The sequence below is a fragment of the Euprymna scolopes genome, chromosome 33, assembly GCF_053919585.1.
Source record: "Euprymna scolopes isolate OS-2025 chromosome 33, ASM5391958v1, whole genome shotgun sequence".
Classification (NCBI taxonomy): domain Eukaryota; kingdom Metazoa; phylum Mollusca; class Cephalopoda; order Sepiida; family Sepiolidae; genus Euprymna; species Euprymna scolopes.
This window is the reverse complement of record NC_136514.1, coordinates 87,359,525-87,367,693: the sequence shown is the minus strand read 5'-3', so window position 1 is coordinate 87,367,693 and position 8,169 is coordinate 87,359,525.

Sequence of the window (8,169 nt, the reverse complement as noted above, 5' to 3'; positions counted from 1 at the left end):
GTTAAAAGGAACTTCCAAGACTCTGTCTGTCTGTCTGTCTGTCTGTCTGTCTTTCTCTTTCTCTCTCTCTATATATATACATACATGTATATATATATATATATATATATATATATATAGTCTTTGAAGTTTTTAACCTTTAAATCTATACCAAAAAAAAATATTTTTTATTATTCGTTAGAAAACCATCTAGTCAGTAAGTCATTTAATCACCTGCAATCACTGCATCAACTCGCTCTCGAATTTACTATAATACCAATAATTTATTTTTCAAGGGATCATCAGTTGTTTACCATGAAACACTGTTTTGGGGATTTAAAAACAAAACAGTATATTACATTATATTATATATTACAGTATATTATATATATATATATATATATATATATATATATATATATATATATATATATATATATATATATATATATGTAAAATCAGGGTAGATTTTCTTCTTTTTTATCCGTGTTAGAAACGTTGACTGAACTTTCTTCAACGTAACATCATGGCGAGGAAAAAGAGAAAAAATGTAAAAAACTTGCGAGGAGATTTTACTCCGAAATATACATTTTAAAAATAAACACTTGTTTATTTTAATAATTTCGCGTTGTAATTTGGCTTCAAATGTATTCTATACGTATTTTATTTTAAAATTCCAATTACAATCAACTCTTCTAACACGGATAAAAAAGAATTAAAAAAACTACACTGATTTTCAAAGTATCTGTCTGAGGAACAATCTCGTATAATCCAACGTTTTCAAAAAAATTTTTAAACTTGATATGCAGGGGATTTGGACCTGTAGGACAAATTCGATTTGGTCTTTAGTTAGTAAAATAGCTGCTAAATGGTAAATTAAAGCTAGGCAATCGAAAAGAGGCTTTCGAAAATATCGGCGAAAAAAGTGATTCCTACTTGTAGAAATGTGCCCAGCTTAGATTTTGCCAAGTTTTCGATATTTGTCCTCCGAAGAGTTGAGCTTCAAAACGATACTGATCTCGTGAAAATCCATCGCCTCTGTCAAAAGTTTTAGTCATACATACATACATACGTACATGATGATTGCAACGTCTTGTCAGACGCGTGCCACTCCCTCAGACATTTAAAATCCATGAGCCCAAATGCCTGAGGGAGTATCTATACACAGATGATGTTACAGAGTCTTAGCTTTGTACGACAGCTAAGTCTCTCTCTCGGTTCAAAATGTTGAGATCCAGCAACAAGCAAGAGCAAGATAGCCAGCAACAAATTAAACTGCAGACCAGCTTAATGCGGGTACTGGTCTCTCGCTTTATGGTTTTTTAAATCAGAGATTTGCTTCTCCTAGAAAGGTTGTCTTCACCACGGCTTAAATATGTACATACATACATACATACATACATACATACATACATACATACATACATACATACATACATAAATATTTACATACATACATACATAAATATTTACATACATACATACATACATAAATATTTACATACATACATACATGCATACATACATACTTACATATATAGATACATACATACATACATACATTTAAACAGACAGATGAGATTTATACAACAAATATAATAATCACTAGAGTATTGGATCTGTAATAATAAATAATAATCAACATATATTAACATATAATATTTAAATATATTTCACAACCGGGCAAAATCGGTTTATCAATATATATTACTATATATTTGGTATAATATAATAATCAGTAGAAAATTGGCTCTATAATAATAATTATAAATCCGAAGTCTTCATGAAATAAAATATCATATTTAAGCGTATTTTACGACCGGGCAACACCGATCGGTCTACTTATATATATATATATATATATATATATATATATATATATATATATATATATATATATATATATATATATAATAAAAATCTTGATGTGGAAAATTTTCTAAAAACCTTCTAAAACCAGAAAGGAAAGTATACAAAAGATTAATTATTCGACAAGGAGTACAAGTAAAACAAGAAAAAACCCTTATTCCATGGAGTTTCGAAGAATGCACTTCTTCTCCTCAGAAGGGAGAGGTTCGACAAAATATACAATATATATATATATATATATATATATATATATATATATATATATATATATATATATATGGTACCATGTAACTCAGTACTATCTGCCTCATGGTCGGGTCAACGGCGACGAAACTGGTTCCCCCACCAGACTTGTTTGGTGAAGAGGGTGGCTAGTTAAAAACAAGACCTTCCAAAGGGCGAATGAACCCTTTTTCGGGGTCAACGGCCAACTAGCACCGTGTGTGTTTGTGTGTATGTATGTGTGTGTTGGGGTGGAGAGGGCTCCTGTAAGCCGTGGTGAATGCAACCTTTCTAGGAGAAGCAAATCTCTGATTTAAAAAACCATAAAGCGGGACACCAGTACCCGCATTAAGCTGGTCTGCAGTTTAACTTGTTGCTGGCTATATTGCTCTTGCTTGTTGCTGGATTTCAGCATTTTGAACCGAGAGAGAGAGAGAGAGAGAGAGAGAGAGAGAGAGAGAGAGAGAGAGAGAGAAAGAAAGAGAGCTGTCGTACAAATCTAAGACTCTGTAACATCATCTGTGTATAGTTACTCCCTCAGGCATTTGTCTATAAAAGTGGTCCTGTGGCGATGGAAAAGCTGTGACGCGTGGAGGCTTGAAATGCTGGAAGCATGTAATAATTGATCTCAATGGCCATCTTCAGTGTCATACCTGCTTGAAAGTAGGACTAAAAAAAAAGTCATTTTTGGGCTCATGAACTTTAAGTGTCTGAGGGAGTGGCACTCGTCTGACAAGACATTGCAATCATCATTATATATATATATATATATATATATATATGACAACACACACACACACACGCATATATATATATATATATGTATGGTGTATGGTAATTAAGTTACACAGAATTTTCCGCGTTTCATCCTCGTGAGGATTTTTTTTTTACATAGGAATCACCACTTATCAAGGCCCTGGGGCCACTCGTGGATAAGGGTTATTACGTGTAGAGTAATCAATGGGACAATATCGTAGTAATCGTTATTAATGGAAATTTGGTAGATTGGATTACTTAAGGGGTTAGTTCATCAAGAATTTGTTTATGTTTGACTTGAAGACAACAAACTTGCAGTCAGTTAGGAAACAGACAAACGAAAGAGTGTTCCACAGGCGTGCAGTTCTAAGAAAGAAGCATTGTTCGTGGAATCTACGTTTTGATTTAGGCACATTTAAAGAGACGTGTGCTTTTCGAAAAAGATTGGCGAGGAGCGACCAGAGATTGGAGCTCAGACGAGCACTTGCCGTGGAAATAACGATAAAACAAAGACAGGCTCGCAACGTCCCTTCTGTGGGAAAGAGGTTGCAGGGAAGGAAAAAGGGGATCCCCTCACTAGATTACGAAGTCTATTTTGAACTCTGTAAACGCAGGACAAGCTGCTTCAAGCAGCTCCTGCCCAGGTGTGGTAACAACATTCCTTCCCTGGACATACTTTTATATAGATAGAGAAATGCATGCTACTGGAGCGGATTTGTTAAGCATTTTATTAATAATTACTATCTATGTTTACTTACGCATTGAGAACTGTTGAAGTAGATATTGAAAATAGATGCATAAAATTTCATAAAACAACGACTGAAAAAATACAAGGAACAACAATAATGAAAAGAGCTGAAATATTAAGGAAAACCCTTGAATGCGGAGACCAACACACTGTTGCAGAAGCAAAACATAAAACGATACATAGAACCCAGAACATAGCCGCATATCTATAAGTTCTCTTATCCCACCTCCATCCCCACCTCATTACCACGTCACTGCCCCCCCCCCTAAAAAAGAGACCAAACAGCCAAGTAGAGACAAGGAGGAAGGAAAGTCCGATGGGAAAATCACTGGACAAATCTCCACTGGATAAGTACAAAGAGAACTGGGATCTTAGGGGGACTTATTGTCACTTATTGCCACTCAAATTCCAGTGAAGGCTAATAGCCGCTGCTAAAGAGAAATCAATGGCAAGCAGTTGTTGCAAATTTATTTGCAAATACTATCGAAAGAGGTGGAGAGTACTGGAAATCTGGAGAGACTTGTCACTCAGCTTACAGGGACCACCACGGGTCGGTTTCCAGGAGAGATTTTTGATGACCTGGGTGTGTCAATTTTTTAAATTTTTTATTACATTTTCACCCCAAACAAGGCACATTGCCACTTTGGTGTGGGGGACTACTATCAGGGGCAGCAACTACTGGGACACTATGTTGGGATTTGGGCAGCAAGATGTCTGTTTGCGTTACACTTGAATTTCTGCATGTCAGTACAGTTAGGGAAGCAGGGACCTGGAATGGAATTCCAGAGTCTAGCGGTTCTGGGGAAGAATCTACTGGAGTAGAAAGATCTTTTACATCTAGGGATCTCTACGGTGTGGGGGTGGGATTTAGCTGCCTGTCGGGTTTGTCGAGGGTGTCTACGTCGTGGGGGCACAAGTGATTGCAGTTCGTCAGAGCATTCACCATTAAAATACTTGTAGAATAGACAGAGGGATGCAACGTTTCGGCGATGGGACAGAGGCTGAAGCTTAGATGCCAGTCCAGGGCCTATCAGGTTGGTGACTCTCTTTTGAACCTTGTCTAGGAGCGAGAGACTAGCAGCAGATGCACCAGCCCAAATGTTACAACGATGCACCATACATGGGCGAATGGTGGCCTTATAGAGGTACAGGATACTTTCAGGTGTCAGTAGTTTTCTAGCACGGTAGAGAGAGTCTACCTTTTTCGCAGCGGCCCTGGCAATGTTTTCATACGAACCCGTGGAAATTACACGATAATTGAAAAATTTTAAAATACGTTATGATAAATAAAAGTAATAAAAAATAAAATAAAACAAATAACGACGACTTAAAAATAGTTTTTAGCAAATTCTTTTTAACTTTTAAAACTAAATCAAAAATTTTTTATTTAGATTTTTTCAATAAAAATTCAACACACAACCCATTCCTTTTTCTTGCGCATTTGAAATTTTTTTAATAAAAAACTATAATAAAAAGTCCGCAGTCGTCATAGGCCAGTCGGCAAGGGAGCAGCTTTATTATTTTAAGATTGTACGTTCGAGCCGAGATGGCATATTTTAGATTTTTAAAGTTTTAATATGGAAACACAATTATTTATTTTTTAAATCAATATTAATATAGCTCTAGGATACATATACCTATTGAGCTTATTATATATATATATACAATACTATGGGCACTGTTCTTTTAAAAGTATTAATACATTTATTAATACATTAAAATAGACCCTGATCTTTAGACTCCAGGTCTAATTCCCTCTATGATATATATATATATATATATATATATATATATATATATATATATATATATATATATATAAGAGCAAATAGTTAATAAAACATGTTAAAAACATATTTAATCTGAAAAGGAAACACTTAAGTGGAGGTCCTTAATCCGCGGAGTTTCGAAGAAATACTTTCCTTCTCGTCAGAGGGTAGGAATTAGCAAAATGCAGGATCGGATTTTGCGTACAAAAGTATTTGATGAAACTTGCAGTTTCATCAAATACTTATGAAGCTGATGAGAAGGAAAGTATTTCTTCGAAACTCCGCGGATTAAGGACTGCCCACTTATTAAGTGTTTCCTTTTCAGATTAAATATGTTTTTAACTCTTTTTCAAAGGGTTTTTTTTTAACATGTTTTATTAACTGTTTGCTCCTATTATAAGCTCTATTTCCTATTTGGTTTTATCGAGCTTTTACATCTGGTTGAGACTATTTTATAAATATTAATTCTTTAACATTTATAATTTACTTTAGATCATTTTGGTAAATTTAATTGTAATTTTTTATTTAATATATATATATATATATATATATATATATATAAATTAACTCCGAGTGTTATCCCTTCCTCCCTTTTGCTTTTTTTATCTTTCTTAATATCAATCCCCCCTTCTTTGTACCATTCACCCCCTTTTCTTACCTTTTTATCTACATATATCCCATTTCCTATTAGCTAACACTTATCCCTATCAAAAGAATCAGTATTAAACAGGTGTTGACTTCAGGCGGCGTCATTCGATCAACTTTTCCCGCCAATTTGACGTCTGCTATCTCATTCGGATGAATGTTACTCACGGGGAAGCGTTTTGCCGCGTTGATATCCTTCGAGGCAATAATTGACACCATTTTGTTTTTCGTTGATTTTTTTTTAACGTTGTAAAAATAAAAATAAAACCCACCGTCGTTTCATCAGACAAAATAAATAAATAAATAAATAATATTTAAAAAAAAAGAAAACGATCCAATTTTGTATCACATATTTCTAAGGTCGTTAAGTTCAATACATCTTACGGAAAACAAAATATAAAACTGGCTCCAATCGTGTCATGTGATTTCGAGTGGCGAAGACATATAATTTACAATATTCACCATATGTTATCTTCTCGGATTTGAAAAAATGGACGTTAATAGTATTTTAGCTGATTATTTTTTTATCAACAATCGTCATTTCCTATATTAATATCTTGAGGTTGCGCGACGATTACTATCCCGTAAGGGCTTTACTACTGTCCGGGACAAAATCAAAGTGTAGTATCTGTTCTTCAGATGCTGCACTTCTATTTCTTGTTCTCTTTCGGTGGAGGAGAAATCCTTCATGACTGAGACAATTTTTATTTTTGTACCTTTTCTCCACGTTAAAAAACGACCCTGGTGTCTAACTCTGTCCCGTGGGGAGGCATAGTAAATAGGTACTGTCATAGGCCTCTGACAAACAACACCAGCGTTCCACCTGCATTAGTTGAATGGGTCAATCAAAGACAACAACGGCGAGGCTCTTCGGGAACAGCAGGCTCTAAACTCCCTCGGAAAGAGGGAGTAATACTCAACCGGACCCTAGCGAAAGTTTTCCGTACACAGGACAATCAACACAAGTATCTACAGACGTGCAGATTATTGCACATATCCTTACAGAGTGTCCACTAAGCGAGGCATGCTCTGATGCGAACGTGAGGGATGCTTCGGACATTGAACCTCGAGATAAAGTGAAACGCTACGACGATGAATTCCCACACAATATTTTTACATACATTCAATCAAGATATACAGATGCAACTGAAAAACTGCAATCATAATTCAAATAATTGATTCTTATCAGATTCCAGGGCTCAAATTGAAATTCTGAACAGATTATCGAGTCCAATAAGATGCACTCAAAGTAGATCGGAGGTTTCATCGATTTAAGATGAGCGTAGTAATCCAAGTCATACAAATTATCGATCCTTATTTTTAAAAAAAATCAGAATTATCCAAATAATCTGATCTTGTTAAAGTAAAATAATTCAAACGTCATCCATTTTAAAATGAATTGTTCCTAAATCGAAGTTTGTTAGTCTCGTCGACTAAAACGGTTTCGTTTTAAATAGATACATTAAAAAAATTGTTTTTATTGCTCTAAACTAATATTTCATTGACAGCTTATTCCCACATAATATTTTTACAAATATTAATTCAATATACCGAAAGAAAATCTTCCAGCAGCTTCTGAACTCCCCTGAAAAAGTGGGGAACATTCAACCAGGCCCGAACGAAGGTTGCCAAAATACGGAAGAACCTGCACAAGTGGGGCTATGTACAGGACGCTGGCACACATCCTTACAAACTATCCTCTAAGCGAGGCATACTGCGATGCACACCTGAGGGATGGATCGGACACTACCCGGCGATGGACGTCGAGATGAACTGAAACCCTATGATAATACTTATAAAATGATAACTCAAACTACGACTGTGACACTATTGGTGTCATGAATGCGTGCAGCGAGGTGCATATTGCGGTGAGTGATTGATGTACCCGGAGACTACCTACACAGTGTAGGAGACGATTCGATCGAGAGGCAAAGCGCCCCACTATGAAAACACAGTCGGTGAAGACGATCAACTGGCCAACTTGTGACGGGACAATGTACGATCGAAAGAACACCTGTCATATCGGGTGGAATCCGACGAGGTTAAGGACCCAGTATCGGTCGCGTTATACGATAATCAGAATTATAATTCCTTATTTTCTAAAATTAAACTAGATAACATCCATAGTGCATGTTGCGTCTTTTAGAGACTCATCAGGATGGTTTCATCGAGATAAAGTAC